At 42.0% G+C, this 23,673-nt stretch overlaps 1 protein-coding gene across 2 annotated transcripts in view; it reads left to right on the forward strand.

Moving 5' to 3' along the window:
- The first annotated feature begins 2,229 nt into the window (after positions 1–2,229).
- Positions 2,230–23,673, forward strand: part of htr4 (5-hydroxytryptamine receptor 4) — a 297,439-nt gene continuing 275,995 nt past the window's right edge. The window contains exon 1 of one of the 2 annotated variants that reach the window (XM_049586445.1): positions 2,230–2,298. The gene's annotated coding sequence lies outside the window, so the exon portion shown is untranslated. Of the gene's footprint in view, positions 2,299–10,707; positions 10,973–23,673 lie in introns of those variants that run through there. The other variant, XM_049586444.1, reaches the window with a different exon arrangement.

Below are 23,673 nucleotides of genomic sequence, written 5' to 3' on the forward strand. Positions count from 1 at the left end.
TACAGGCCAGTGAGCCCTCCATAAAGCTCACATCCAACACATACACAGAAATCTTCCCTTTCTTCACTGTTTAAAATGAAATTAATTTAAATGTTTAATGAACAAATTTCAGGAATATAATAGTGCCAAAATTATCACAGTACCCTGAAACCTCCCCAGTCTGTTGAGGGTTAATGACGCACACCTGGGGACACTCGTTAGCCTGTTCCAATATGTGTTCACTTAATGATAGGAAGGACTCTTGCCTTGCCTCTGTTGGAGGGACTCGTCCTACCAAGGAAGGATCTTTTACTTTGAGAGGCACCATGGATCTGGAGGGGAAGGTGGGCAGGGCAGAGGGGAGTGGCTGGATGTAGGAGTGAGGTGACTGGGATCAATGAAGTCTAGAAGGTCAGAGGGCATCTGGTGGACAGAAAGAGAACAGCAATGAACAGGTTTGAGGAAGTGGTTGGAGGGGCAGAGAGACAGAGTTAATGTTCCATGCAAACACTGTAGCATAACTAGCTAACACTTAAGCTGTTAAACTAACACTTTAGCATAGCTAGCTAACACTTATACTGTTAAATATTGAACCAATGACTAATTAGCAGCTTTCATGCTAATACTTTAGCATAACTGGCTAGCACTTAAGCTGTTAAACATCAAACCAACGACTAATTAGCAGCTTTCATGCTAACACTGTAGCATAACTAGCTAACACTTAAACTGTTTAACCTTAATCTAATGACTAATTAGCAGCTGTCATGCTAACACTGTAGCATAACTAGCTAGCACTTAAACTGTTAAACCTCAAACCAATGACTAATTAGCAGCTGTCATGCTAACACTATAGTATAACTAGCTAACACTTAAGCTGTTAAACCTCAAACCAACGACTAATTAGCAGCTTTCGTGCTAATAATTTAGCATAACTAGGTAACACTTAAACTGTTAAACCTCAAACCAATGACTAATTAGCATCCGTCATGCTAACACTGTAGCATAACTAGCTAGCACTTAAGCTGTTAAACATCAAACCAACGACTAATTAGCAGCTGTCATGCTAACACTGTAGCATAACTAGCTAACACTTAAACTGTTTAACCTTAATCTAATGACTAATTAGCAGCTGTCATGCTAACACTGTAGCATAACTAGCTAGCACTTAAACTGTTAAACCTCAAACCAATGACTAATTAGCAGCTGTCATGCTAACACTATAGTATAACTAGCTAACACTTAAGCTGTTAAACCTCAAACCAACGACTAATTAGCAGCTTTCATGCTAATAATTTAGCATAACTAGGTAACACTTAAGCTGTTAAACCTCAAACCAATGACTAATTAGCAGCTTTCGTGCTAATACTTTAGCATAACTAGGTAACACTTAAACTGTTAAACCTCAAACCAATGACTAATTAGCATCCGTCATGCTAACACTGCAGCATAACTAGCTAGCACTTAAGCTGTTAAACCTCAAACCAATGACTAATTAGCATCCGTCATGCTAACACTGCAGCATAACTAGCTAGCACTTAAGCTGTTAAACCTCAAACCAACTACTAATTAGCAGCTTTAATGCTAATAATTTAGCATAATTAGCTAACACTTAAGCTGTTTAACCTTAAACCAATGACTAATTAGCAGCTGTCATGCTAACCCTGTAAAATAACTAGCTAATACTTAAGATGTTAAACATCAAACCAACAACTGATTACCAACGTTTATGCTAACACTTTAGCATAGCTAGCTAACACTTAAGCTGTTAAACATCAAACCAATGACTAATTAGCAGCTTTCATGCTAACACTTTAGCATAACTAGGTAACACTTAAACTGCTAAACCTCAAACCAATGACTAATTAGCAGCTTTCATGCTAACACTTAAACAAAACTAGCTAACACTTCAGCAGTCCATTTAGCATGATTAGCTACAACTTTAGTAATTAAATGGTCCAAGCTAACACACTGGCATAGCTAGTAGGGCTACCAGTTTTCTTGCTAACAGCTTAGCATAACAACCTAGAACGCTTAGTTAATCTTCCACGCAAATACAATTAGGCTTCCATTGGTGCAAGATTCCCCCATGTTGGAGTGTGGAGTCATATTGTGTGTGAGCAAGCAGCTGTTTGAAGAACTTTTTGCACCTGAGGAAACAGATTTTGAACTGGTGATGCAACATGGAGGACTGGAGGATAACTACAGACTGAAGGAGAGCAGATATCAACCAAACAGAGGAAGGCAGCAATCCACTATTGTTGTGTCAACTCTGCCAATCTGGAAGAAGAGGATGAAGCAGACCTGAGGACCAGACTGAAGGTAGGAATCACTCATTACATTTATGTTGCAGTTGTGTCGGCAGCTTGTTTTTTACTTTGCCGGACGTTTCTTTGGTCCAGCACCCACTCCATTGGACGTTGGGATGTGTGTGTCTTTTCTATTGATTCTGAGCATGAGGAGAACCATAAAACAAAAATACAGCTGGTGTGCTTGTGCAACTGTTCATTTCTAATATGTTTGATGCTGGATTGACTTTTATGGCTTCCAAAAACTGTACACCTTCAACCACAACCTTTATTGCATGCTCACCATGACGCACAGTGCACTGAGATGGAACGTCTCCATCAAAGATTTAAAATTATTAACACTAATTATTGTGTGATTGAACGAGCAGTAAGTGTGCCCTTGTTAACAAAACTCTCCTGATGACTCAGACTTGACTGTAATCCTGAACTCCTTGGTGAATACTTTAAATATTGAGCTGGCATCTGCTATCAGCAATGATCATAGGCGGAAAATGAGACGGTCTAATGGGCCCCTGGGCACACATATGCAAAAGGCACCAACACCTCCTCTAGGTAGGAGCAATACACACAGACTTTGTGGTAATTTTTGTGTCTATGAAAATTTTGTTTGTTGCTGTTTTGTGTCTCTTTGTAGTTGTTCTGTCTCTCTTTGAAGTCATTTTGTGCCACTGTGGTTGTTTTGTGTAACTTTTTAGGCTATTTTGTGTCTGGTTGTAGTCGTTATGTGTTTCTTTTTAGTTGTGTAGTGTCTTTATTGTTTATTTGTTATACCCCTTTTTATGTCTGCAGTCTCTTTGTGGTTGTTTTGTGTGTCATTGTGGTCATTTTGAAGTCAATTTGTGTCTCTGTGGGTGTATTATTTTTGTATAAGCTAAGCTGTTTTTGTGTCTCTGTAGTCGTTTCATGTTTCTTTGTAGTTGTTTTGTCGTCTCTGTTTTTTCCCCCGTTAAAGTAGTTTTTTTGTGTCTGTAGTCTCTCTGTGGTCATTTTGTGTGTCTGTGGTTGTTTTTTGTCTGTTCTTTAGTTGTTTTATATCTCTTTGTAGTTTTATGTCTCTTTGTAGCTGTTTTGTGTCTCTTTGTAGTTGTTTTTTGTGTGTTTTTTCCCCAGTTAAAGTAGTTATTTTGTGTCTGCAGTCTCTCTTTTGTCATTTTGTGCATCTGTAGTTGTTTTGTGTCTCTTTGTAGTCGTTTTGTGTCTCTTTGTTGTTGGTTTGTGTCTCTTTGGTTTCTTTTTTGCTCCTTTTAAAGTAGTTTTTTGTGTCTGAAGTCTCTTTGTGATCATTTTGTGTCTCTTCCGGGTCAGTATTAATTTGAGTCATATTTTGCAAGGGAAGGTCAGGGGGGACCCAAACACTTTGGCCCCTGGGCCTGGTTCTAATAGGCCCATTCAGTGATCCATCCGTGGCAATGAATGTTGTATGTCTTTTTAAGGAAATTTTTGTGTGTTTGTTTGTTTTTGAAATAATAATCGATAAGGCATAGTTTAAAAAGTACTGTAATACTGACATCACACTTGAGCTCTTGGAGTCGAATTTTATGTTGATGAAAAGATTAAAAGGTTTTAATTTAAGATCAGGTATCAGTTTGGACATAATGCACGCACCAGTGTTTTTAAAATACTGTACTGGTTGTCTATAAAAGTTTTAAACAAGAGCAGAGAGCTGCGCCACATCGCTCATAAAAACTACAGTTGGCACCATCATGGAGGTCTAAAGCTTGGTAACACAAGGACAGTGATTGTTAACAAGATATTGTGGTTAGCTAGCTAAACAATTGAAATTATCTGGACATAAAATCTGATTTGAAAGGGGTTAAATGACAAAATGACATTCAAAAACAGCACAGGAATACCAGTAAATGAAGTCTATAAAGCTATTCTTAGAAACGCAACCAGTAAAAGTAATTCTCCTTACCGGAGCTCAAATTAACTTATGCAGGAGTCGGTCTGCTTTCATGAAGTCTCCTCTTGACTGAATTATCAAATTAGCTCACTAAAGCAGAATCGTGGATTGGTTTTTGATGCTTTTTGAGAAGCTCGTTAATGGCTGATTAGGATGATTAGGATGAGTTACATAGAAATGCTTTGCAGAAGAGGGAGACAGACGGAGATACAGAGACAGACCTATACACAAGGTACTGCATGGTCCATATCATCTGTATGAGTTTTTCCACTTTCTGTATTTATGTAGTTTCAGCCTGTGTCTTCTCTTTAGTTTTACCGTACAGTCTATATTTAATTCATTTCCTTATGCATATGTGTTTATGCCAAGAGCAAATGCCACCTCAAATTCCCTCCGTGTGGACATACAGTGTTTGGCAAATAGACCCAACTGTGACTCACAGTGAGAGGAGGCTTGCCTCTTCACTGTTGTGTTGCTAGCTCTCCTCAGTGTTTTGTGTTTCTGATGAATAAATCGTGGGCGGGACAATAGATCGGCCTTGGGCCATCTGTCCAGCCGCCATGCATCGGACAACACTGATTGAATTTTGACAAAACTTGAGGGACTGTATTGTGTCACTGATTTATTTTGTTACTCTTAACATTACAGTTTGGCCTAAAGGTGGAATTAATTTGTCACAATATTGTTGAAAACTGTATTTTTCATATAATGCCTACCATACATTAGGAAAAAAGTCTTTTCAAAAGTCTGCCACCCTCTCACATCTAAAAGCAACATGAGTTTTTGGTCACGCAATTTAAGATTAGCAAAGACTGGAGATGTTGCAGGGTCACAGTTTGCAAGACTACAGCTAGGTTTCTTTTGAGATACTTTCCCATCCTGCTCCTGGTAGAAAACATTAAACCAAACTGTTTATTTTTCTATTCAAGAAACATGACATATTAACAATTCCTTACATGTCCGCAAAAACAAATAGCTCTAGAAACACAAGATAAAATGCATCATATGTCGACAGTATTCTTGTCAATTTGGCATCAGTATTATCTATTCAGAAACTATATTTGTATAAAGAAAAAAAAGATTTCTCACTAAACTAAGTGCTGGTTGTTGGATGAAATACATGCTTAATTAAACACTGACTTGCTGACTTAACAACTCTGCCAGTTTCTCCTCCTTTTTTTGTAATTTGTATGAGCCAAGACTAAAAACTTACAATAATATTAAACATGTTTGATCTTCAAAAAAGGGGACCGGAGGGTGTGCTCCAACTATCAGAGTATCACACTGCTCAGCCTCCCAGGTAAAGTTTACTCCAGGGTGCTGGAAAGGAGGCTCCAACCAATTGTCGAACCTCAGATTCAGGAGGAGTAATGCGGATTCCGTCTTGGCCGTGGAACAGTGGACCAACTCTTTACCCTTGCGAGGCTGCTGGAGGGGTCCTGAGAGTTTGCCCATCCAGTCTACATGTGCTTTGTGGACTTGGAGAAGGCTTACGACCGCGTCCCTCGGGGTACTGCAGGAGTACGGGTTGCCAGGCTCGCTGCTATGAGCCATCTGGTCCCTGTGTGACCAAAGTGAGAGCTGTGTCCGCATACTTGGTGTAAAGTCGAACACATTCTCAGTGGGTGTTGGCGTCTGCCAAGGTTGTCCCTTGTCACCAGTCCTGTTTGTGATTTTCATGGACAGGATCTGGAGGCACAGCCGGGGGGGGTGGGGCAGGTCCGGTTTCAGAATTGCATCTCTGCCTTTCGCAGATGATGTGGTTCTGTTGGCTCCATCACACCGTTACCTCCAGCATGAACTGGGGCGTTTTGCAGCCGAACGTGAAGCAGTTGAGATGAGAGTCAGTACCTCCAAGTCTGAGGCCATGGTCCTCTGTCGGAAACCGGTGGATTGCCCTCTCTGGGCTTGGAGAGAGTTACTGCCTCAAGCGAGGGAGTTCAAGTATCTCGGGGTCTTGCTCACGAGTGAGGGTAGATGGATCGGCGGGTTGGTGCGGCTTCTGCAGTGATGCGGGCGCTGCACTGGTCCATTGTGATAAAGAGGGAGCTGAGCCAGAAGGCGAAGCTTTCTTTTTACTGGTCCATCTACGTCCCAACCCTCACCTATGGTCATGAGCTCTGGGTAGTGACCGATAGAATGAGATTGCGGATACGAGCGGCGGAAATGAGTTTCCTCTGTGGGGTGGCTGGGCTCAGCCTTAGAGACGGGGGGAGGAGCTCGGACATCTGGAGGGAGCTCGGAGTAGAGCTGCTGCTCCTTCGTGTCGAAAGGGGTCAGTTGAAGTGGTTCAAGCATCTGACTAGGATGCATCCTGGGTGCCTCCAGGGTAGACCCAGAACACACTGGAGGGATTACATATCTCATCTGGCCTGGGAACGCCTTGGGGTCCCCCAGGAGGAGCTGGAAAGTGTTGCTGGGGAGAGGGATGTCTGGGGTGCTTTGCTCAGCCTGCTGCCCCCGCGACCTGGCCCCAGATAAGCGGATGAAAATGGATGGATGGATGTTTGATTTTGATTTTACTGGAACATCAAGAGGGAAAAAGACTCAGGCTGAGCTCTATCTATCTATCTATCTATCTATCTATCTATCTATCTATCTATCTATCTATCTATCTTTTTGGGGGAGTCTCCTCTTTGAGTTTCAGTCTCAGACACCACTGACTGAACCTTAAAACAACTTGAAATGATGTGTCTTGCTGTTGCATTCAAGCATTAAAGATGGCACTGAATGCCCAAAGGCAAAATTAGAGTAACAGCTCAAACTAAGGTGACATATCGATTATCAGCTGGCCTGGATAAGAGATACCTGGAAGGGGAGAGTCTGATGGTATAAAGAGGAAGACAGAAACTCACAGAGGGAGAGAAACAAATAGAGATCAGATCAGTTCAGTTTTAAAGAAAGATGTGATGATGAAGTGAACATACGAGTCAGAGATGGTAGATGGTGGAGGGAATGCTGGAGTTCAACACCAGAGCTTTTTTTAATGATGACAGGGTGTAAACATCCCGCTCACAATACGTTCTTTTATCTACCCACTGACTTACAGACAGTGGAATCTGTGGAAGTTTAAGTAACACGTATTGATTGATCTTCCTTTTTTGCACCACGCGTTTTGTTAGAGTTAAAATCTGACGAGGCCAAAGTTGGTCTTGTCATAAAATAATTGGATACTACACACAGTGGTGTTCACTGCTCACAAGGGTGAGAATCTAATTTAACTCAACAGCTCTCCAAATGTGAGACTATAAATCATAAAATGGACTCTGCCTGAAGGTGTCAGAGGGACAGTTCACCAAGTTACCAAAGAAAAAAGCCCAAAACATAAAAAGAAATTTGTTTTCTGACTAGTGCTATCTACTCGAGAACATAGTTTAGGTTTTACTGAGGTTAAAAGAATATTTATCCCCCAAATGACCACTGTTATATCAATTACTCATCTCGTTTTTGGATTCGTCTTTTACAGTGAAATATTCCTTTAAGAGATCGTTGCTGTGGACACTTCTGCTGCCACCCCAAAACAATTTGGTTTGTAATACTAAAACTAACAAAAACATGTCTTTCCAGAAACATTGTCTCAGTCACTGTGAGTTATCAGACCTTTTCAGCATTTTTCAGACTGTGAAGTCTGTCGATTATTCTGAGTACCTGTAATATTATTTTTAGTTGCCTCTGTCAATAGTAGCTACATCCAATCCTATAAGGCCTCGATCCCCCACAAAGTATTTTAGCAGATGGAGGCGGCTTTTTGTAATTGTTTTTAATTAATAAAGCTTTTTGCTCACTGTGTTTGCGTTGTTACCCGCCTTGCGTTTCTGCACTTTAGGCACCTGGCGTTTTTCACGGAGTGCTCTGAACTCGTCAAGTTGAAAAAACTTCAACTCAAAGATGAAAAGTGCCCCACATTAGCCTCGCGTCAACAGGCTCTTCACGTATGGCGAAGAGCCTGGTTTCCATTCACTCGAATTTTGTCTGGATTCTGGTTCCGGTCTAGAGAGCGGATGTGGAATTCACCAAATTCACCAAAGTAAAAGTGTTCACCAAAGTAAAACTTTAAATTCTGGCGCACCATTGATTTCCGTCTCTGGTTTCTCCAAGTTGGAAAGTTGAATGGGAAAAGAAAGAAGAGTGAAGACTGTCTCCATGATCGATACATTTTAATCGTTTAAACATGGACGTACAACAGTCTGTTTTAGAAGAGGTTCTTCAAGGAACTTGGTTGATCGAAAAAATGCATTTACAAACTACAGGTATAATGAACAAAACTAGGATCAAGTGCCTACTTGTAATACTTGTAGTGCTAACTTGTAATTAAATTACAATTAAATACAATAAAAGAAAAAGGTTAACTTAATGGCTTGGGGCTTTTCTTGCAAATTATATTCTTTAAATTAAAAAGTTTTACTACATTTTTATTAGCTTGGTGCTTTTATTTTGACGGAAAGGCGCATCCATCGAATTCCGGATCCTGTCTCTCTCGCCCTGGTTCCGGTTGCTTACCAAAACGGCCACTAAACAGCCCCAGACTAGCCCCACATCATGCCGCTTTTTCCCCACTGTCCAATCAGATGATTTGAGAGGCAGGCTTCTGTGGTGGTCATGACAACAAGTTTACAGTTGGTAAACAACGGAGGAGAAACTGGTGGTAGCGGTTGATAGACAGCAGGTTGTCAAACTGCCCCAGAGTCATCCTAAAATATGCCTGGGACGAGGCTGTTTACTGGCACAGGGCAAGAAGTTAAAACATTAAAGCAGAACGAAATATTTCTCAAATCATATTTATTTTATACATTTAAATACCACAGAAACAAAATGATTGTGTTAGTAAGTTGTACTTTGAAGTTGTTTTTTTTTTGGTAGGACCTGATCTATCTCAACTACTATCTCAAGTGTTGTCTGTTCCTGGTTTTCAAGGCTGCATTAGAATAGAACAGAATAGAATAGAATAGAGCTGTATTCATCTTCGAAGGGAAATTCAACTGTCCAGCAGCTTATAAAGGGCAGCTACCACACTTCCCCTCATCATCAACAATAACAACACCACCACATTGGTATTAAAATAGACATAAAATAGAATAAGCTAAAATAAGTGCATAAATAGAAATTAAAAATCAAATTAAAATTGCCCATTCCACCTTCCATTCCAGTTGTGGCTAATGTGATGTGTGTGAGTGTGTTACAGTAAAGTGATGCAGTTTTCAGAACTTAGCAGACTGTTCTATTATTTGCCTTTACTCACTGTATCCACAAAACTGATGATTATTTATCAAAAAATGTGAAAATATTGTGTAAATATTTTGTGATTGAGAACCATACGATGTTGTTGCAATGTTGATATCGAGGTATTTGGTGAAAAAATAAAATAAAATAAAGTGGTATTTGATTTTCTCCATATCTCAAAGCCCTAGCTATTAACATTAATAAATGAAATAAAAGAAAAGAAAAGAAAATTGAAATATTCAGCACTGGCGTTGGTGTTGACCATGTTGCACGTCTCTGACACCCTTATGGTGACCTGTGACCTCTGACCAGTCACATCCTAATTACTGATTGCTTGCCTCATTGCTCTGAAGCTAATTACAGTTACTCTGCTCTTTAATAACTCAGCAACATGAAGTTGTGAATTCTTGTCTGGGACGAAGCTGTTAGAAGTTAAAGTCAGAAGAAGTTAGAAAACCCACATTACTAATGATTATTAATCAAAAATCTCATCGTCTAAATATTTAGAAAGCACCAACAGTCAACACATTATTGATGCAATATTGATATTGAGATATTTGGTGACAAATATTGTGGTGTTTGATTTTCTCTATATGGCAAAGCCCTGTAAAAAAATAATTGAAAATATCTGACACCTGCTTATGGTGACCTGTGACCTCTGACCATGCAGTCATATCCTAATTATTAGTTGCTTGCCTAATTGCTCTAAAGTTAATTACAGTTGCTCTGGTCTATAATAACAGCAACATGTTTGGTCAAATGAAAAGGACCAGTAGCTAAAGATTAATAAAGCCACAAAGATCATCTGCAGTCAAGGTCAAACTTAGGCTTCTCCATTAAAGGGTCACAGTGAGTGCAGGCTCGTTACATCGATTCAAGTGAGCAAAGAAAAGGTCTTGTGTTCTCTGTGTTTCCCTGCAGCAGAAGACCGGGGCACAGAACATCCCTCTGCGCGCCTTTGACCTACAGAATCTCTCCTTTCACTCGACAGAGCCGTGAATCATGTTGGACAAATGCAGAGTGACAATGACAGAAGAGAGAGATAGAGAGAGGGGTAGAGGGATGGACGGATGCTTCCTTCACTTCAGGGCTAAAGAGGAGGGACTCCACCGGAGCGGGTTAATGTCCGCTGTGAGTTCAGGCGGAGCGGCATAGCGCAACATCTCCGCTGCTCGCTCCGCTCAGGCTGCGCGCCGGCTCTCCAAAAATCTGCGGGGTCTCCTCACCTCCCCACGAACTCTCTCCACGAGGTTTCTCCACCTCCCCCCGGCTCTCCCTCTCTCCCTCTCTGCACGGTGTCTCTCCCCGCTGTCTCCAGGCGCGCACCGCCAGTCGCTCCTCGCCGCTCTTTGCGCACGGACACTTCTCCACATTCCCACTTGTATCCGCTTATCACTTCTCTACCCCGAGCGTCACCAGCGACCTCGGACTACTGTACTTTCTCTTTTAAGGTCCAGTAATTAGTTTCGCGTTGAGCCTCGGACTGAAGAACAATGTGATTGTGGCTCACGGGGATTTAGTGTCGTGACATGCTTTCAGGACCCGGCGTCTCCACAAGGAAATGGTGAGTTGAAATCCGCTTTATTCTCGCAGATTATCAGACCACTGTGCGCAGTTTGCAGCTCGTTTGTCTCCAGTGCGAGCGGTTGACCTCTGCAGATAAGGTGCAGGAGGACGTGTGACCTTCCTCAAATGAAGAATAGCAATCTTAATTCTTATATTACAGCTGTAATCTGAAGTTTGTGATCCTCCCGTGTGAGTTTGAAGTCACCTTGGAGGCATGTGGATGGAATTAGATCCACATGTTAGATATAAATTCATAAAACAAATGTGCTTTTAACTGCGAGTTTATTGTAAAAATGTGTGGTTTTTTTAATATCAGTATGGTATTGTTATAGAAACTTGTGGTGGCAGTGCAACTTGTGATAGTATTTGTATGTTCACTTGCGTCCCATAACGCACCAAAATGCGCGTTAACTGTCAGAGTAACATGCGTAAACGAAACATTTCAGCCTCTAGTTTTCACGGGGTGGCTCTTCTGACCTGCACGTGTTCCCCTATCGATCTGTTTAAATGTAAATTATAGGCTGCACAGTTTTCCATACATGTGGTTCCGGGGTGTGAGGCTGCACTAATCTATCGATAAGGAGAGCTATGGATCCACAGAGTGGATCGACTGTCAGCTGTCACATGTTGTGTGCGCGGAGCAGGAGGCTGTAGAGCCGCTGGATCCTGTAAGTGAACAGTCACTGATGGAAAAATGGGCAATAATGCTGCATTGTGGGAGTTATTGTGTTTCTGTGGTTTTATTTAACTGTGCTTGATTGTTAATGTGTTTCATTCTTATTTAAGTCATCTGTGCTCTTTATGTGTTTATGTGGTTTTTCTCTGCTCCTGCTGTCATGTTGCTGTGAGGGATGCTGCAGTTATTTTGAGCTTAATTTTTCCAAATGAGGTTTTTATTTGAATTTCCATCTGCTCTTTTCGGCTCTTGAGTTTTATCCTAAGCTGGGATTTCCACTGTTTGGGAGTCAAAAGGGACTCTGGTGACGCCTGCTTTCACAAATGACTGATGTCATGCAAATAAAACATATTGCAGATTGTTTTTAAAGTCTGTAAGCAGGGGTGTCATAGTTAGGGGACTGCACCCAGGGCCCCAAAGGGAGGGGCACCCTCGAAAAGCCTGAAATGAGAAGTTAGTTTTTTTGTTTGGTTTGGTTTTCTAGGTAATTAGTAGCATAACTGAATTACAATTGACTGATTAAACCAGTTGCAAGACTGAACTTTCTGTGAAAAAATAGTGAAAGCTCTCTGAGGTTCCTCTCACTCCTCAAAGACACAAATAATTCAGGCTGCCCCTTCACTAGGATTCACATCGTATCGCGGCTCAGTGAGTGACTGCTCATGCTGCTGGAGCACCAACATACACTCACATGTCTTCCCCCAAAAAAGGAGCTCAGGGATCCCAAAAAGAAAAGAAAGAAAGGTGCGTGATAGAGACATGGATCAATAGAGGAGGGACGGGGGGCTCACAGAGACAGCTTTTGCACAGGGCCCTGAATTTGGTGCTACGCCCCTGGCTGTAAAGATTTTAGGACTTTTGCATGTTTATGTTTTTGAGGTAGGAATGCATATAATACTCAGTGGGTTTCTGGCTGCAACATTTTAGATTTGATAAGATAATTGTACAGTCATGACTCTGTTGTCAGATTTCTTCCAAATCTGTCTTTCATCTCTTCCTTGATTGTACAATATCACAAACAGCTGCACTTTATTCCATTTCATTGCTTGATATTCAGTGTTTGACAAATTGCCAGTGGTAGAGCAACCCTAAAATGTACTCATGTGATTTGTAGCTAGAACATTTCACTTGTACTTGGCTAATTTTACTCTGCAGTTACTCAGGGGCTTTGATAATTATGGTTACGTAATATTTATGGAACAGACACACACAGGGAATCAGCGTGCCTCGATCAAAGGTGCAGGTACAGTGTGTGGTTGTATTGGCTGATACGATGATCGGAGGGTCACAGCCGTATCATTTACAGTTCACCTTCTCTCCAGCTCGCCCACGACCAGTCACAGCCTGCAGATAAAGCACCATGTGAGATGGATTAGAGCACAGCCAGAGTACTTGCAGTTTTTACAGTCAATGCAAATCACTCCAGGTGTAAATTATACATCAGCGTGGGCATCTGGACTCCAGAGATCGACTCTGAAACACTGGCTTAAATACACGGCCAAAATCTGTTTTTAAAGTTTGTTTTCCTGCAGACGTGCACGAACACATGCCCGTGCACACACCCTTCATTTACACTGGAACATTGCACTTATAGTCAGGAGGGCACACACAAACAAGACGTCTTCTTTTAGAAGAGATAAATAAGAAATAGTTGCAAAGCAGCAGCAGCTTGTGAGTTTTTCTTGAACTGACTTGTGGATGCGAATTTCTCCTCCCACACTTTAACAAGGAGAAGCTCCTCTCCAGATGCGCCGAGTATGTTCGACTTTCATTTCTTTCATGTAGAACTCGAGCTGTGCTGGTGCCTTTTTTTTGGACGCGCTTATTGTATTGTGAGTGTGTGTTCTTTGTATTTTGATTACTTTGAGTCGATGCATGGTTGTGTACGTGCATACATTTGTCTGGGTGTGTTTGCATGAAGACTGAGTCTGTGTTTGCATTGAGCTTTGAATAAGCCTTTAAGGAAAATGGTTTCTAGTCCTGTGCAGTCCACTCTGTTGCCGTGACACAAGCTGTAATCAAACCCACATTTTGTTTTCTTGAGTTGAAACGAGGCTTCTGTGGACTGATTAACAGATTGATTAGCTGATTGGCAGAAACAGTATTATAACTGAGCTCAAATGTCAGTGATGAAGTAAAATGCCAAATGTGATTGTTACCGCTTCATAAATTAGCTCGCTTGTCTTTGTTTTATGTTTGCATTAAATTTTATTTCTTTGGCACCAGATCAGAGAGAAGTCGTGAGATAAAATATTGTGTTCTGGCAACTCTTGGAAGAGAATGAATCATTAGTTCTGACAGTTTCTGAAGTATGTTGTACTGGGAGGAAACCCCAGGGGAAGACCCAGAACCCCCAGGAGTGATCATATATCTTGTCAGGCGTGGGAACCCCTTAGGAAGTGCTGCAGAGAACAAGACACTTTACTTGAATACCCAGTGTGTTGGCTTTAGAGGGCTATATGGGCAGAAATAGAATATAATATAATAAGTAAGTTTTCATTATTGTATAAACACCTGAAGTAAGAATTTTTGTGTTTTTGTTACCTTAGAATGAGTCGTTTATCTACACAGGGAGCGGGTCCTCGTCCACGGAGATTGCCATGTTGCACTGCCATGTTTCTATCGTAGCCCAGAGTGGATAAACCAAACACTGGCTCTAGATAGGGCCATTGGTGTTTACACGTCGGCACTGTAGTTAGCAGCCTCTCCGCAAGGAGTGGCACCAAAAAAAACACTGATTGTCTTAATGTGAAACTGCTTAATTCAGGGTTTTCACGGGTTGAAATGACCAGGTCTGTTTGTTTTGGAGAGGAAGAGACCTCTGTGGATAATTCAGCTCCCGATAAAAACCTCCTGAACAATGAGCACTGAAGGAATTGTAACAAGGAGAAGTTTCAGCTGGTCGCAATCTGCAATCCTCACCACTAGATGGCACTAAACTCCCCCCTCCCAATCTTACACACTGTTCCTTTAACTGCATGACGGAGCTGTGCACAAGGGGAAGAAATTGATTGGACTGAGATGATGTTTTTTGAATTTAAACTTAATGTAAATAACCATCAGATTTATCTGTAGGAGTCATGCTTGTCTGAATTTGGTTTTCGTATTGACGAGATCAGGCCCACACTTTCACAAGTACAAGTGAACCAAAGCTTTTAAACAACACATAGATGGATTCATGGATGGATGGTACCAAACCATCATTTTCAGCCAGTCAGCTGCTCCAATTCATTTTTTTCCCTTCACTTAAAAGCTGCATCAAGTGTCTTTTGTCCACTAGAGGGCAGAATACAGACTTCAACATAGACTTACAGTAACAAACCTTGACTCTTCAAACTTGTCAAGATTTTATAACAAACATTTTAGCTCACACTTTCTTGCCGAGCGATAGTGAACCACCGGGCTGTTTTCTCTCGTGTGTGAGGAGCAGTGCTGCTAAAAGCTTTAAGCTGATGGACCAAAACAATAAGATGAAATTGGGTGAGAGCTTTAAAAAGCTGTGGAGTGGAGGGGGGTTGATTATGAGTAATGTGTGTCTCTTGAGAGCTTAAGTGTGAGTGCTGACTCACAGATTTTGGGATAATTTGTGCTTAACTCAACACTGAACTGAAGACAGTGATGAACAGTTTGTCTGTCCTCTTTAACATCTCGCTGCTACTGTGATTGGTGTGCAAACATAAGCTATACTTAGAGTTACTTAATGTGTTGGTACTGTATAGAACATTCAATACTCATGTCAAAGGAAATGATTGATTATTTTAGACTGGCACACAGGGTAGTCGAGGAGATGGAGTATTGAATATCACTAAATGTGAGCTGTGTTAAACGTTGGATGTTGTACTTGTGTGGTGTTCACCTATAACTCACATGCTTTACAACTTTTGGTTGCAGGATGAGCACTTGTGCCATAGTGTGCTGGCAAAATAGAAATTCCACCCCAGTATTCTATAAATTATGCACATATGCAAATATTCTGAATTAATGATTTTGTATTTGGGCAAACATAATGCTGACCCACACTGTTCAGTGCCAGTGGAGCACGGATGGGATGTTCATGTCCTGCAGGGAAAAGTGACGATGTAAATAGTATCTGCTTTTTGGCCTGTCTCACACTCAGTGTGTTCAAAGTTTTGTCGCATACTGATGATGATCATGGTGATGATGATGATCCATTGCTGTCTGGTGCCGAACCAAAACTAAACCTTGACTGTACTTTGTATGCAACAGATGGATATTGTACAAATGTTTTATTTGATTTGCCTTAACTAATCAATGGTTAGTGACGTAATCACAATAGTATTTTTTTCATCTGCTTATCTGGGGTCGGGTCACGGGGACGGTAGGCTAAGCAAAGCACCCCAGACGCTTCTCTCCTCAGCAACACTTTCTAGCTCCTCCAGGCCAGATGAGTTATGTAATCCCTCCAGCATGTTCTGGGTCTACCCTGGGTCCTCCTACCTGTAGGACGTGCCTGGAACACCTCTAAAGGAAGAATCGTCACCTTAACATGGTGGAGGGATTTGTGTGTTGTCTGGGGCAAACAAACCCTGGTAGAGTCTCCAAAGGCAAGATGGTCCCAGGGAAGGGACCCGACCAAGAGCGATTCAAGAAGACCTTGAGCACCTCTACCAGTGTGGGGACACCAGGGTCCCTCCCTGAAGCCAGACACAGGGGGAGCTTGCCAGTGAGCATCTGGTTGCCCGACCTGGCCCGGTCGGGCTCAGCCCCAATAAGTAACATGGAGCCATCACCCTGTGGGCCCACCATCCGCAGGGACAGGAATCAGAGTCTGGTGCATTGTGAACTGGGCGACAGGCAGGGGCCCCGGGCATGCTGATCCCTGGCATCGAGACTGAATCATCATTAGATCATACCAAATATGCCAGCTTTAAAAGGTGTTTTTTCAGACAGGTTTTGAAGGTGGAATCAATTGTGTGAATGTCTTGTGGGAGAAAGTTCCAAAGGCGGAGGCAGAACAGCTGAAGGCTGTAGTCAAGGGGACAGATGGTGATGTGAGCTGGATTGCAGAAGAGGATCTGAGAGTGCTGGAGGGTGTGTAGATATGTTCAGAAAGATACAGAGGGGTTAGGTTATGAAGGGCCTCAGTATTTAGGAGAAGCAGTTGAAGAAATATGAAGAATTAAGAGGTGATATTTCTCTCAGTACAGCTGAGTCAGTCTCATCCACGCTTACTGCTCTGGCTCAGGAGATAGAGCAGGTTGTCCACTAATCAGTTGGCAGTTTGAACCCCAGCTCCTTCTGTCCACATGTGGAAGTATCCTTGGGCAAGACACTGAACCCTAAATCACTCCCAGTGGCTGTGCCACCAGTGTGTGAGTGTGTGTGAATGTTAAATGATGAGCAGGTGGCACCTTACATGGTAGCCTCGCCCACCAGTGTGTGAATGTGTGTGAATGGATGAGTGTGTTATGTAGCGTAAAAGCATGCTGAGTGGTTGTAAGACGAGAAAGCTTTGTTGCCATTTTTCTGGCCTGGACAATTGTTTGTCCAAGAGTGTAAACAGCAGCTGGTGAGCACAACACCAGACTTTGCTGAACACTGAAAGCATCAGAGATGTCAGTGGGAATTGTCGAGGCTGAGAATCAGGCTAGTTCAGGATGCTCAGTGATTCACGAAATATTTGCCAATCCAAAATAGTTCCATAATTTATGAGAGATGCTTTTAAAGATGTAATCAGACTTGGCATGACATACACAGACGATTACTGTAAATGTACATATAGACACATATGGAATCTGCCGAAAGTCTTTGACATATTGTGGATGTGACCTGACGTCAGAAACAGCCTCGTGCTGCTTGATGAAAATCTATTTTTTTACTTTATCCTGAAGTGTCGTAACAGAAGTTCAAACAGGGGTCAATAAAGGGAGAAAAGAACATGTGTTCAGTCAGCTGAAATCACACACACACACACACACACACACGTGATTACGACCCCCCTCCCAACTCCCGTCTGTGTCTTTTGCCCTTTGCTGCTTAGAATGATCAAAATGAACTTATGCAACAATCCGGCAGCAGTTTGGGTCAATAAGTCAATCTGCTGGACACACACACACACACACACACACACACACACACAAACACACAAAAGAGCATTGGCAAGGAATCAGTATTCACCTTCCTCTCTCTTATACTGTCGCTCATTGTCTGTAGTCCTCATCACCTGACAAGTTGACAGCAAAGTGCCTCAAACGTTTGGCTGCATGATTAATGCTATTGAAATTAAGTTTTATTAATTACTCCTGTAGGGCGGAATAATGATAAGATTTTATTGATTATGCCTTTATCAATTCTGCTTATTGGTCTGATTCCCTTATTGATTCCTGATCAATTTTCTGTGTGGGGGGAGAAAGTGTTTTCATACTGGTTTCCAGCATCAATGCAACTTTTTCTGTTATCTCAGAGTCTGCACACAGATGAGGGAATATTTCTACTGAATTCATTTTCATTTAGATTTTCTTAGTCAAAGAAACAATCTGCTAAGCCTGACTGCATGGCGCCAGTGGAATTATAATATTTATCCTCGGTAACTGACGTGCTACTCAGTTGGTAAGCAGCGGCACATGCTTGTGTGTAGAGTGTCAAATACGTGACATTCCTGGCAGTTAAGCCCATGTTGAGTAGAAAGATGTTTCAGAATATTGCTAGTGTTTCTACCCTTACATGAAGTGATCATTTAAGTGAGATTTCAGCAGCACTGTCGTCATGTTTCTTTGTGAAATTAAGCCACATTTTGGACCATTCATTCCCAACCTGGTCGCCAGATGAAATGTTGGCATTGTACGCTTCTGCAAACCACGAGTCCTTTACATTTACACATTTCACATGTATCATATCAATGTTTCTAAAGCAAGGTAGCACATGAGCTTGAGCGGATTGTGGATGGCATGTCGCATAGGGTGAAATTCCTGCCAAGCTGCAGACCTCTGAGTGTTCTTTAGCAACCTGTCACTGTTTTTCCAGCAGATATTGTGCCCCCAAACCAGTTAGTTTAAGCCAACCATAACCATAATCAAGTAGTTTTTGTGCCTAAACCCAACAACACATTAACCACAACACTGTTGAGACGTTAAGTTTAAATTTTTGTGCTACATGATTACATACATTGTCAGGTATCCATGGTTTGCAGGAATGTACAACACCAACATTTCTGCTGATTTGGTCGTTCTTCCTCTCCAGCATTTTGCAAGTTTCAAGCAGTGTACATGTATGAGGAGTCTGACATCATTGTTTTGTAATGTGCAGTTGTCAGAAAAACATGCTGGCATCGACAGCTGGAATCGATAATCCCAGAGGCGTATGATTGTGATGGAGTGGACAATCTCAGTTCTCGATTCCCATTCATATCAATTACAGCACTGGCATTTACACAACCTGTCCTGAAAGTCGAACGAACTCACAGATTCTGTAACTAGTGCCGGTGTTCTGTGCAACAAGCAGACCAGACCGTGATCTGCATATTGTTCAGCAGTGTCAGAATGAGGCGGAAATCTCTCCGATCCCCTCAGCCCGTTGTGTGCATCTGAGTTGCTGAATAGAGGTAATTACCTCCAGTCCTTGACGCGCTCCGCTGTCAGATCTGCTTCTGAACGCAGCTTCAGCTAAACACTCTGAGGCTCTGATATCACGCCGTCCTTCACAGGATTCAGGGTGCTGAGGGCTGACAGTGTGGGAGGAATCAGAGCGTCTCCAGAGATGATGAGGATTAAAAACAAAGAGAGAGAGAATTCAGGAAAGAAAAGTTTTGTGACGCGAGGAGTGTTGTCTGTGAAGAGGTCCTTTTGATTGCATTATCAGCCTCAGCGTCACAGTGTGTGTATAATTGTGTGTGTGAGCACAGTTGTGGAACCTGTCAACACAGTTTACTTTCATTTCTAACCTTTAGCTTCACACAATAAAGACAGCAGAGAGAGACAAGAAGGTGCGTCAAAATGGCGCAGACGTTTACAGTCACCTCTGTCAGCTCTGCTACATTTGTATGAAATGGATGCAAATTTATGCTCTTATGTCTATTTTACAAATATGTGTTGTGCTTTTTGTGACTGGCATCGGACAGTGATGGCACATAGCTATGGGTCACTCATTGGGATGAGGAAATCAACTCACCACTCTCCTCCTGTTGACTCTGCACCCTGGCTGGTCAGTAGGCCTAAACGTTGAGGAAAAGGGGGAGGAGCCTGGCACCAGCTACAATCCTGAACACATGGACAAGCAAGCATCCATCTGCACACCCATCTAGTGAAAGCGTCTTGAAATGCTGTCCTGTTCCTGCTTTCCCTGCGTTACAGGGGAATAAACACTGAGCAGATCACTGCTATACGCTGTTCAGAGGCGGCCATCTTGCTGAGGTCACAGTATGTTAACAAACTGTGACACACACACCCAGTGATGACAGAGCTGGAGCCAATTAGAAGCTGCCTGACAGTCTGCAGTATACATGTCTATAGGAAACTATAACCAAACTACACTTATCTGTCCAAAAACAGAGAACAACAATGACATTTTCCTGCATCTGAAAGGCGTATTTCTGTGTTTCAGGTCGGAAGAAATTCTTCGTAACATAGGTCAACACTTGACAGCAGTCAGAGGACTCTTACTGATTAGCTGCAGGTCTCTGGCGTCACCCATTCCTAACTTTTTGTTTGGCCGTAGAATCAAATGACTGCAGCTTTGAGCAGTTTTCCATAGACACTGCAAAGCAGCTCGCTGCAAGCGGTGAGCTCTTACGCAACCCCATAGTCCTGGCGTTTGGGCTGCAGTCTGGAAACATGCCCAATAATAAAGCAGCTGGCTGCGATGTAAGAAAAGGCAGCAAGGGACTAAACGCAGTGGCCAAGTTAAAGAAGCTGAAAGGATCACAGTTTATTGGAGATGTGCCTTGACTTTCTGTCACAAATAAACTGACAGATTGATACGACTAGATTAAATGCTAATAATGCACTTTATTTATACGGCACCTTTCATAAAAGAAATGCAGCACAAAGCGCTTTACAATAAAGGCAGTGTAAGTTCTGAGTGCTCCACATGAAAATAGACATAATGGACATAAACAGACAAACAAGGCAAATTTAAAACGGTTTAAAACGTGGATTAACTGATTCAGCAACAGAGCCTATGATTCCCAACGGGCACAGACTCAACATTAAAGAGAGATTTATTGTCACCGGTATATGTTTTACAATTCAATCAGGTGCAGAGTTTGATGAGTTACAGATGAGTGGAGCTATGGGTATTGCAGTTATCATTTGTCAAAATATGAAGAAAAAAGCTCAACACAGTTTGTCAGAGTGCAAGATGAGTGCTTATTCTGACCAAAACCCAAAGATATTGAGCTAACAATGACATAAAACAGAGAAAAACAGCAAATTCTCACATGTATGAAGGTGGAACCAGTAAATGTTTGGCATTTTTGGTCGATAAATGACTTGAATAATTAATTGATTATTAAGATTTTTGTTGACTGGGGCTCCCTGGACTGGACTTCTCTGGGTTTAAGGCTCTGACCATGTAACTGCCGCATCTCTGCTTTGAGTCTGACCATGGTGGAAGGCAAAAGTGACTTTCCTGGACAGCCACACTCAAAAACACTTGCTGAAAAGCTGTTGTCATAAAGACGGTCTCTCCTGGAGGCATTCATAGAGTTGCAATTGTTTGTTCACATTGAAAGTGAGAGAAAGACGTTTGAAAGAGAGTTTGAAAGAGAAGTTCAAGCCATGCCCACTTCCTCACCTCCACACACCTGCGCAATACATGAATTAAGTGTGAATGCTGGCTTGTGTTTTGGAAAATTACAGACATAATTGGACATAGCCTCCTGTAGGTTTGTGGGTTTGAAGGAATGAATGATTTTATTTCAAGCAAAACAAAACATCGGCCATGCTCGAAAAAGGAGTAGGAAGAAGTGTACACTTACATAATCCTTACCCTTTTCTCAGTGTTCATGTCTCATTTAGAAACGACATTGTCAACTGTCCCACACTTATTTACAACCATTAATATAGATAAATAAACAAGTCTTACATGTTAAATATACAAACCCTATCTCAACCAAGCCCAGATAAATAAACCAACCCATCAGCATCTCCCCTCTTCGTCTGCATACCTCCTAAAAATACTGCGTCTGTACATCTTTCTGAAGTGCTCTATAGTTGCTCCATAAATCTCCCCACACACTGAAACACACATATTTTCCAAGGTTGTACAAACACAGTGTTTCTTTTTAAGATTTAATTTCCTCTTTTCAGACATTGAGTGCATTTACATGGACAGTTTTATTGCCTTTTCATTTGGAATGAAAGTTCATTCCTATTAAAAGTGATCTTGTCAACACCTAATTCGGAATGAAAATGGCTAATGCGATTGAAAATTCAATCCGATGTATGGGGCTGGAATATTCCGTTTCTAATTCCGAATGACATAATTTCTCGCACTTGTATACACTCATTCCTCTTTAAGTTCATTCCGGTCTTTCTGAGCATGCTCGTTTCCTTGTCCTTCTGGTGCAATGACGTATATAGTGCGCATAGCAACGTGCTGAGATAGGGCAGTCGGACTTGTTGCACTCACCGGTTTCCATTCACCACAGCACAGTCTTCTGTCTCCCTTCTTCGACCTTCTACCTCCCTTCTCCTCTTCAACAGACGAAGCATTAGCAGCAGACGAAGCATTAGTACTGCTGCTTCAAGAATATAAGCAAAACAAGCCCGAAAAAGGCACTAAAAACGGCGTCGTCAAGCATCTTGTCATTCGGAGCGAGGACTACAGTGTTTTCTTCTGGTAAACGTAAATCTGCCCCCTATCCAATCAGAAACCTTCCCTGCCCCAAACCTTGCGCGGACCCGAATAAAGGCGATTAAACTGATCTCCATGTAAACCCTCATTCGGAATGAATATTTCCCATGTAAACTACCTGGAAACACTTTAATTCCAAATGATTTCATTCAGATTTATTTCATTCTGAATGAGAAGCTATCATGTAACTGTAGCCATTGTGTCATTTTTGGAAGTATGATGGCAAACAGCCTATTTTGTCATTAAGTTTGGGAGGATGGCACATTTAAAGAATATTAGTACAAAAGCTGTTGTAAGTCTTTCATCGCACTTGTTCCTGGGAATTACTGTCAGGACCTGTGCAATTGTTTTCACTTAAGAGACAACAAAGGACACAAGAAAGAAAGGAGAGAGTAGGTGGATGATAAACAGGCATTATAGAGCAGCAGGGGTTAAAGACAGTGTCACATAAACATACAGATATATAGAGGTAGTGGTGGCTGAGAGACGAGCTGAGGGCAGTAAGAGTTCATGAACAAGAGAAAAGGATGTGAGAGAGCGCGAGAGTGGAGGGCAGAAAAGGGAAACAGAAAGAGTGAGAGACGGTGGTTTAGTGTTGAGGAGAGAGAGTCTGTATTTATTTTTGGTGTATCACCGCAGGCAGTCAGTCTGAGAACAGAGAGAGATTCTGTTTGAGCAGTGACAACTTCATTCAGCCAAAAATGCAACAGAGAAGTTTGATGACAGCGTGTTAGAAATGTTAGAACTCCATGATGGATGAGTTTCTTCTCTCTAATAGATTTTTGCTGCCGTGTGGGTCAATATATATTTATCTCTGTTGGTGTGTGTGTGTGTGCGCTCTCATGCTTCTATCTACAGTACGTGAAGACCAATTTGAGTTTGACACCTTGTCCATGCCGGTTGTGTAACGTGAGCAGCAGGTCAGCAGCAGCTCCTCAGTGTCTGCACCGAACGCATTCATCCACACTGCTGCTGTGTAGAAGTGTTTGGTCAGCAGTCAGAGTCTGATACGAAACACTCAGTTAAACGTGTGCAGTGTTTGTGGCGGGTGTAGACAGATGTATCAATGAAAACTGAATTCTGTCTGCACTGTCAGATGTCAGATGCCAGAACAATGGAAACATGTCCAGTGGAGATCGAGTATCAGACCGTGAGGACATTTTGGGGCATTTTCTCCAAGGCCTCACTTCCTTTAAGAGCTGTTTAAAGAA

Source organism: Epinephelus fuscoguttatus, linkage group LG9 (assembly GCF_011397635.1).
Source record: "Epinephelus fuscoguttatus linkage group LG9, E.fuscoguttatus.final_Chr_v1".
Taxonomy (NCBI): domain Eukaryota; kingdom Metazoa; phylum Chordata; class Actinopteri; order Perciformes; family Serranidae; genus Epinephelus; species Epinephelus fuscoguttatus.